Consider the following 8,890-nt stretch of genomic DNA (forward strand, 5'->3'; position numbering starts at 1 on the left):
ATTAATTTTATTTAATAAGAAAAAAAGAATACTACAGTAGTCCTCAACTTACAACCACAATTGAGTCCAAATTTTTGTTGCTAAGTGAGACATATGTTAAGTGACTTTTGCCCCATTTTACAACTTTCTTGCCACAGTTGTTGAGTGAATCATTGCAATTGTTAAGTTAGTAACATGGCTTTAAATGAATATGGCTTCCCCATTGACTTTGCTTGTCAGAAGATTACAAAAAGTGATCATATGAGCCCAGGATACTGTCATAAATATAAGTCAATTGCCAGGCATTTGAATTTTGATCATGACCATGAGGAGCCTGCAGTGGTCATTAGTGTGAAAAATGATCATGTCACTTTCTTCAGTGCCGTTGTAATTTTGACTGGTCACTCAATGAACTTTTGTTAATGGAGGACTACCTGTATACAATTAATAGACCAGTCACTTCCAACCTGATAGCCAGTTTCTTTAGAATTTCAGCCTGAGTCAATCTGATACTAAATTTCTTCCATACATGGACATATATTTGCTTGATGAAGTAAGCTCCTTTCAGGTTTTATGCTATCCAGAACACTTATTATTGATACAATTCTTATTGTAATATAATTAGTTTCAATGCAGTCACTGAAATATGTTTGAAAGTAGACTTTGTTGTATAGTGGTGATTTTATTTAAGCCAATCTCAGTGAGGTCAATAGAGAGTTTTTCCTCAATATTTGTGTAGATGAAAGCTCAAGTCATGATAGCAATATGGTTTACTAACTCAAAGTATGAAATTAAAAGAACTTGGGGGTTATCTATATAATACATGATTAAAAAGGAATACTTTTTAGCAATAAGTAAAAGTACTAGTTAAATATGTAAGGAGGGTAAGCTTCTAAATCAAATAGCAGTTCCTGAAGGCCATCAATTGCTTACTCACAGTCGAGAAATTTTGGAGTTCCAGCAATCTTTCATAGTCAGAAGACATAAGTGCTTGCTGTGGTAGATTATATGGTTGTTGCTTGAATTACCAAGCTTTCACCTCAAAGGACTTGAAGAACAGTTTCTATTTGTCTGCAACTTCATCTTCTAGCAATTGGATTAAACTTCATCCCCATTAAATGATATCAGATTAAGCCCTGTCCTCACAATATTATTCAGTGAAATCAGCTTTTCTTCAGCATATGCATTTGCAGAATTAACATTTGATAAACAAAAGTTTGTATTATGGTCCTGACTCATGGGGTAATTAACATGGCTCAATGGTGAACACCTTTGGAGGAGCCGATACCATTGAATACTTACCTAGATAGTAGTGAGTCACCTGAACTTCTCTTGTCATGAGCATGCTAGATTTGTAATGCCTGAATGGTTCTTCTGAATGCAAAAGAGTCAGCAGACAGAATAATATCATGAAAACTGGACCATGAAAAATGGTTATTACTTATATAAAAACAACCACACAATTCATTTTACTGTACATAGCTATTAGCAAAACAATATTGGGTGAAGATAAAGGGAAATGGTAACCATTTTCCTCTAGTAGCCTAAGATGAAGCCTAGCAATAAAGTATCTAGGAGAAAGCTCTATAGATCTGATAGTTAAAATTAGCCATATGAGGTGTTTTACAATGTAGAATGAATTTGTTTAAAACAATTTAATCAAGATATCAATATATTTTATATGCTGCTATGGCATATTGCTTGTAGTTTAAGGGTGTCATTTTATTTTAATTGCAATTGTTGATAAATCTATAGAGTAAGAAAACGATAAGACTATTTTTGAAGACAACATAGATGGCTGCAGATCTTAGCGTTCAAAAAAATCTGCTTACTAGTAATTTTACAGTTACATTTCTGTATTATTTCTGAAAATGCTTTTTGTTGTGCTTCTTAGCCATGAGACAAAGAAAGAAGTTAAGCCACGTCAATTACTTATGAAATTCTATCTGACATCTGGAATGAAATCTTATATTTTTATTTATGTACTTATGCAAATGCAGACAAAATTAATTCTGATTAGATAGTTTTATGCTGAATATGTTGGTAAGCATAAATATGAAGGAACTAAATCTGAAGTTGGAAAAACACATCACCTAGGACATACACAGGTATGTATGTACTATATGCATATATATATGTGTGTATATATCTCTTGCATCTAGTATGAAGACAAAAGGTATAAAAATTTAGCTTAACTAAAAGATGTCATCCTCAAAACCCTAAAATGGAAAGACACTCAAAATAATAGAATTTATTCATCTCTCTCTGTTTCCCTCTCCCTGTCTCTCCATTTTTATTGTACTATCATTTTCAATTGCACATAAAATATAAATTCCACCATATCATTATCTCTTCTCACTTTATATAAACACAAATGAAACACATACTCATACCCATAGGTGTAGTAGAGGAATTGCTTGAAAAGCTTAGGAGATGTCATGCATTTAAAGCAAGAACTCTGCAGATCAGGCAGTGGCTAGTGAATAATTGTGCCTCTCTGTAATTAAGCTAAGCATAACAACATGGGAATCATACATGGATAGTAAAATACAGATAAATTGAATCAGTGTTTTTTGTTTGGAACATAAGGACTCAAAGGTGGCACTAGTCACTACACTTTGTAAACTAGATTTTCAGTGTGAAGATTGAATTAATTTATAAGGACAATCTATTTCTAACAAAAGGAAATCTGATACCAAAAATGTATTAAACTCTTCCATAGTATGAAAGTCTGATCTTTTGTCCAGAATAATTCTGGCTAATAAATTACAAAATCTATAAACAATCTTTGAATTAAAAAAAATAAACTGCCTTCAGCTTTAATTGCAGGATTAGAGATTGATAATTTCTTTTATATTAGCTATTTGTTTGCTTAAAAGCAATCTCATTCATAGCCAAGTAAAAAGGTTTTACTAATACATGGCTACATATTATTTTGAACATTAGACACATATATGAATGTACGCATATTTAATTTCCTACAGGAATAGAATTTTGCACTTGAACAAATCAATAATAGTTCATTTGTTGACATTCTGTGGTTTTCCTATCAGCATAAGTGTCCACAGATCATTAAGTAGTAACAAGATTAGTTACCATGATATTCCCCAAAGAAGAAAAGCAGGGTCAAGAATGAGTCCAAGGACACTACTTATTAAAATGATTATGCAGGTAAAGCAAAAGATAAGCTTTTGATTTGCCCAGATCTCCCAAGTGCTGTTCTATTGTACTCAGCCAGCAGAGATGATCCTTTAAGCTTTCATCTGAACAGATTTGGAGACCCAGAGGTGTTTTAGATAGACTATTGGATCATAAAACATTATCTCTATGCCTTAATTTCTCTTTGCAGATGTAATGTGAACACAAAGAAGAAAGAAAACCTTGCATTTTTATATAGTGTTATTTAAATAGTACTCTATATATTTATATTATTATTTTCAAATGATTACATCTGTGACAGCTTTGCTATAGAAAGCTAAGGCCAAATTCTGGCTCAGGGGCTTTAGAGCTTCAGACTCTAGGAAGGCCTCAGAAGCCCTGAGAAATGTTTCTACATGTTTCTACATAGACAACAATTGTTGTTGTTGTTATTAATTGCGAAGTCATGTCTGACCCATCGCGACCCCATGGACAACATTTCTCCAGGCCTTCCTGTCCTCTACCATCTTCTGGAGTCCATTTAAGCTCACACCTACTGCTTCAATGACTCCATCCAGCCATCTCATTCTCTGTCGCCACCTCATTCTTCTATTGCCCTCAATCCTTCCTTAATAAAACTATACAATTACCTCACCAAAAAAAAAAACAAACACAGAACAGAGTTGGAAGAGACCTTGGAGGTATTCTAGTCCAACTCTCTGCTCAAGCAGGAGACCCTATACTACTTCAGACAAATGGTTGTCCAATTTCTTCTTAAAAACCTCAAGTGATGGAGAACCCACAACTTCTGGAGGCAGGCCCTTTTGACACAAAAGTCAAAATAAGCTTAATAAAACAATCCAATGAAAAATAGTTTTCCTTGATTTCATGATTAAGGAAAAAAAAATGAGTATAGGAACTGTCATTCAGGTTACATTCAGATTATCCTACTTAAAGCACATTTGCCCCCTTATTTTAAGTTTTAAAACTCTATTCATTCATCTATGACAACTAGGTGCAAAAAGAAACACATGCTTTGATCCAGAAGTGTAAACTCAAAGTCTATATTCTTGCTTTGTTTACCAGGGCTTATCTGAGAAAACCAAGAATATTTAGTTAAGCTAAAATGGAGAGGACATTTCTTTCAAAGCTTCATTGAGTTTAATCAGTGGAATAGCATCATTGGCTTGGCCTGGGCCTGAGGAAGCTTTGAATTAATGTAGAAACTTAACTTCCTTTCTACCATGCACGAGAATGTTTTCCCCTCCATCTGTCACTTAAGTGGGACAAATCAATTGACACTGCCAGATGAGACAGAGCAACCATTCCATTAACCCATGAAAGGAACAAATGATCCTTTCATGCCTATGGGAATTGTCTTCCCCAGCAGCTACTTTGCAGATTTACAGAAGCTTTTTTTTTTGCATTAAATAATATTCTTTACTATTCCAGCCATTAGCCCTCCCACTCCCAACAATCCCCTCTCCCTCTCTTCCTCCTCTCTTTTACCTTGGTTGCTGGAAACACGACTGCAGCCTCCCAGGCAGACCAGCAGCAGCACCAAAGGAAAGAACAGGTTAAAATTCCAAAGGCAGACCCTCATTTCACTGCTATCCATGGCTGGGACCTCAGACCTTTCTCCTGGTCCCACACCGGGACTGAGGGTGTCAAGTTCTTTGCCTGTCCAGTGTGGAAGCTCTGAGGGAAGGAAGAATCAGGTTCACAGTTGTTGCCAAAGCTGAAGAAATAGCATTGGGGGGGGGGGTGAAGGGGGTGGAAAGAATTTGCCCTGAGAGGAGCTTCCTTCTCCTCTAAAACAGTAACTGGAGGGCAAAGGACATCGTTGAGCCTGTAAGAATTGAAAGGCAAACAGTTTATCTGGAAAACTTTCCTCGTTCGGATGCTGTGTGTGTGTGTGTGTGTGTGTGTGTGTGTGTGTGTGTGTGTGTGTGTGTCTGTGTGTGTGTGTGTGTCTGTGTGTGTGTGGGGGGGGGGAAGAAGGATACTCAGACTGGTGACTGGTGTCGCCCACCTGGCTGCCTTCTTCCGTTTTGCTTCCTTTTCAGCTTCTCATCATCATCAGCAATCGTTTCACTGACGACCCCCCGAACGACCGCAGCCACCGCCTGGGGAGCAACCTCTCCACCCCTTTGGTTGATTGCCCATCCTCGCGCTTGACCATAAGGGACCGCGCCGGGACAAGGAATAATTTCCGCCCCGAGCCAGGAAGGTTTTTTTTTCGCCCACGAAAGCTGCGCCAGTCGCTGACTAGAAGGTGCTGAAACGCTGGACAGCTCCCCGCTTCTCCCGAGCCGTCAAGAAAACTTGCCAAGCAGGCTTTCCCAGCCGCCGCGACGGACTCCCCTTGGCTGGGACGGAGGCTCCTTGACGCCAAGCACTCGCAAATCAGACTCAGTTGGGCTGCTTTCCTTCCTCCCGCCTACTGACATCTCCGTTTTTTCCCCATCGGGTTTTGCTTGGGACTGAACGAGTCCTTCCTCCCCACCTTTTCTTTTCTGGTGGACTGTGCGTGCCAGTGTATTTGAAGCCAAGCAGCCCTTCGGAGGCACTCCAGAGGAGCAGGATCAATATGCTACCTGGCGTCCGAAGCGGCAGGAGGGCTGCTGAGGTTTTCTGAGCCGGCAACCCTTGGAGGCAGCAGCCACTGTTTGCTGCAGAAAATCCCTGATTCTCTTTTCTTCCCTGCCAAAAGAAGGGTGGGAGGAGAAATTACATTTGCACTGGATCTTTAAAGGTTTGGGGAGGGGTGGAGGGAAAGAAGCAAGAGAAGCAAGAGAAGCAAGGCAGAAAAGAGGTCGGAGGGTGTTTTTTTTTCACCTGGTCAGTTGTTCTTTTGAGAAGAGGTGAAAGACTGGTGGATCGCTCTTGGAGAGCAGGAGACAGAAGAAAGAAGCTAGTCCAGCTTGGAAGCTGTGAGCAGCCTGCAGGTCAAATGCAGCCTGTTCAGCACTAGAGGGGGTTAGTTGACAAGATAAAAATAAATAAATAAAATAATAAATAAATAAAATCGCTCTGTTCAGCTTTTGGAAGGCAGCAGCAGCTAAACTTTAAAATTGCATTAGATACAAGGACACTGGTAATCCTTAGGGCATGGTGGCAATTTGCTATCTTTAGCTTTTTCATCCTTCCTGAGGACAAGCAACTTCCTGGGCTGTAGAATAATGATTCCCCAAGTCTGTTGGGATGTTGCAGGCTAAGGTCATGCACAAAATGATGAGTTTCAGAGTTGGGTCAGGGAATCATGATATTGTCTTCAGTGGACTAGACTTATACATTTTTTGTTACATGTCCAAAAATAATAAAATACTGATAGATGAGAATGACTGTCTGGTTGTTATTATACGAGCTAGCCAGAAGGTGAATAAAATAGAAACAAACAAACCAAAAACATATTTTCATGTATTCAGCAGTGTTAGCACTTGAGAAGGTACCTTGGACAAAAGAAAAGATACCAAGAAGAACCTCCTAGCTTAATAGCAACTGCCTACTTGGTAATGTGTGGGAGAAGTTGCCCAGGAAGACATCAGTCTAGGTCTGAATTCAGTCTACAGAAAGAAAGAGACTGCTGTGTAAGAGCAGTAGTAAATATATTTAAGTGATTGTACTAGTTGATTCTGGGCTTACAGGAAGATGAGAAAAAGGGCCTTAGGAAGGACTCACGTCAGGGTGGTATGGGAGAATTTAAAAAAGTATGAAGAGCGGGAGGAGAAAAAAGACCAAGGCTTGCAACCTGAGGAAGAGAATTTAGGTGTAGAAAGTTAGAAAGGAATAAACAAGGGCAAAAGAGGTTTCACATACAAACTGATAACCAAATAAGATATTGTTATCAATGGTAGTAGAGTTGGGGAATGAACAAAAAATCAAGAGCCCTGCCACCTGTATCATAGGTGAGGAGGGGGAAAATAATATAACAAGAAAGGCATCATTAACACGTTTAACATAGTATTTTGAAATTAGAGGGTTAAGAGGAGAGACCAAGAAAGATCTCTTGGTGATATATGAATCTGTCTTGTAGGCACATGGAGGAGATAAAAATATAGCACAAGTACTTGGCATAAGATAATAATTTGGAATAAGATCTGAAAATGCATTTATTTAGTTATTTAAAACATTCACTCATAAAACCGGGTGGACCCTAATCAAAGTATGTAATACATTTAGAAAAATAAATTTGATATAATGGCTATTGAGAAGGGCATCAATTTGAAGAAATAAATCAATTTGAATTTATTTAAATATGAGGGAAATAAAATTATAATTGTTTCTTTTAGACTAAATGCAAGCCAAAGAACCTCAAAAATTCCATTGTATGGGTCATTATTTAGTTTGATGTGTGAATTGGTATATTTGTCTTTGGGCCTGAATTCTGGATCTCATGACTAGATAGCAGTGCTGAAGCTTCAGAAATATCTCTTTTAACTGGTAAATCTAGAGGCAAAGAACACAAAAACAAAATAATAAAATAAATTTATCTCATTCATTTTATATTTTATAATTTACATAATTATAACTGAGCTAATATATAAATACCACATCAGATGCCATTTTGTACATATCAAAAAGTTTACTTTCAGGCATAAAGATATTCACTCTGCCTTTTCAAAATTATTTAGCAAAGACTGAAATATTTTCTTTTTACTCTATCAAACTTTGTTATAATTTAGAGTTAATAGAATACATTCAGATAACAAACTAAATGATTTTCTAATGATAATCTTTCTGATTGCAGTTGGAATTAAACTGCAGACACAATGAAGTTTTTAAAACACTGTAGAAGAGCTTTATAGAACTATAGAATAGTGAAGGAGTTTAGAAATTAGTTGTGTAATAAGACTGTCTAATAGAGTGATACAGATTTGAGCTATAATCTAGAAATCTTCAATCTAAATTACATTTCAGAATGAACTCTGTTCAATATGAGTAATGCAAACATGAAACACTTTGAATATTTAGGAGGAATGCATGCAGTAGAATACAATGAATATCTGAGCTTGTGAAATAAAAATTGGTATGGCTTTATCCAGCACTGGATGGCAAATGTTCTTTATTGTACAGTCAAGCAGATTATGATTATCTCTGTAGACTTTTCACAACAAGTTATTCTTTTCAATCAATGTTGAAGGAAAACATGACAAGGAAATTGAAATAGAAATTCAAACTGAATAAAGTTAGAGAAAGGTGAAGATTAAATTCCAACTTAAAAGTCATACAGATAATGATTAGTCCACTAATAATCAATTCTAACAATGCAGTTTATGTGCTATGAGTTTATTTTTAAATGTGTTCTTTTACAAAAGAATATTTTACAGTCGGTAATTTGGCATGATAAAATAGTTAATAAAAGAAGCATACATATTGCAAAAGTATTTAATATCAAAATTTTAATTTCCTGATACCTTGTTTTATACTTTGCTGTAGATTCGATATACTATGCACATTCCATATGTTAAGATGACATATATGCACATATGTAAAAAGCTATTTTTTTATATGCTCTGTCTCTGTTTATTGTGACTCTTTAGCACCATAGATAATATTTATTTCAATAAATTCCTGAGCTTGAATAAAACTTTTCTGATAACTCCTTTCATTATTCTCATATGTGCATAGTTAAAATATTTTACATCAATTATTTTTATTGTATATTCCAGTATATTTCTGAAATAAGGTGAATGCAGAACATAATTTTCTCATTTTAATTAGTGTCACAAAAGTGTCAGTTCCTTCAGCCTCTCCCTATACCACATCTCTT

At 36.5% G+C, this 8,890-nt stretch overlaps 1 protein-coding gene across 2 annotated transcripts in view; it reads right to left on the reverse strand.

The window, feature by feature from the left end:
* Positions 1 to 4,705, reverse strand: part of EPHA6 (EPH receptor A6) — a 429,534-nt gene extending 424,829 nt beyond the window's left edge. The window contains exon 1 of one of the 2 annotated variants that reach the window (XM_039335687.1): positions 4,627 to 4,705. The gene's annotated coding sequence lies outside the window, so the exon portion shown is untranslated. The remainder of the gene's footprint in view (positions 1 to 4,626) is intronic. The other variant, XM_039335688.1, reaches the window with a different exon arrangement.
* Positions 4,706 to 8,890: the final 4,185 nt, after the last annotated feature.

The sequence above is a fragment of the Crotalus tigris genome, unplaced genomic scaffold (genome assembly GCF_016545835.1).
Source record: "Crotalus tigris isolate CLP2741 ecotype Arizona unplaced genomic scaffold, ASM1654583v1 scf7180000017646.2482762, whole genome shotgun sequence".
Taxonomy (NCBI): domain Eukaryota; kingdom Metazoa; phylum Chordata; class Lepidosauria; order Squamata; family Viperidae; genus Crotalus; species Crotalus tigris.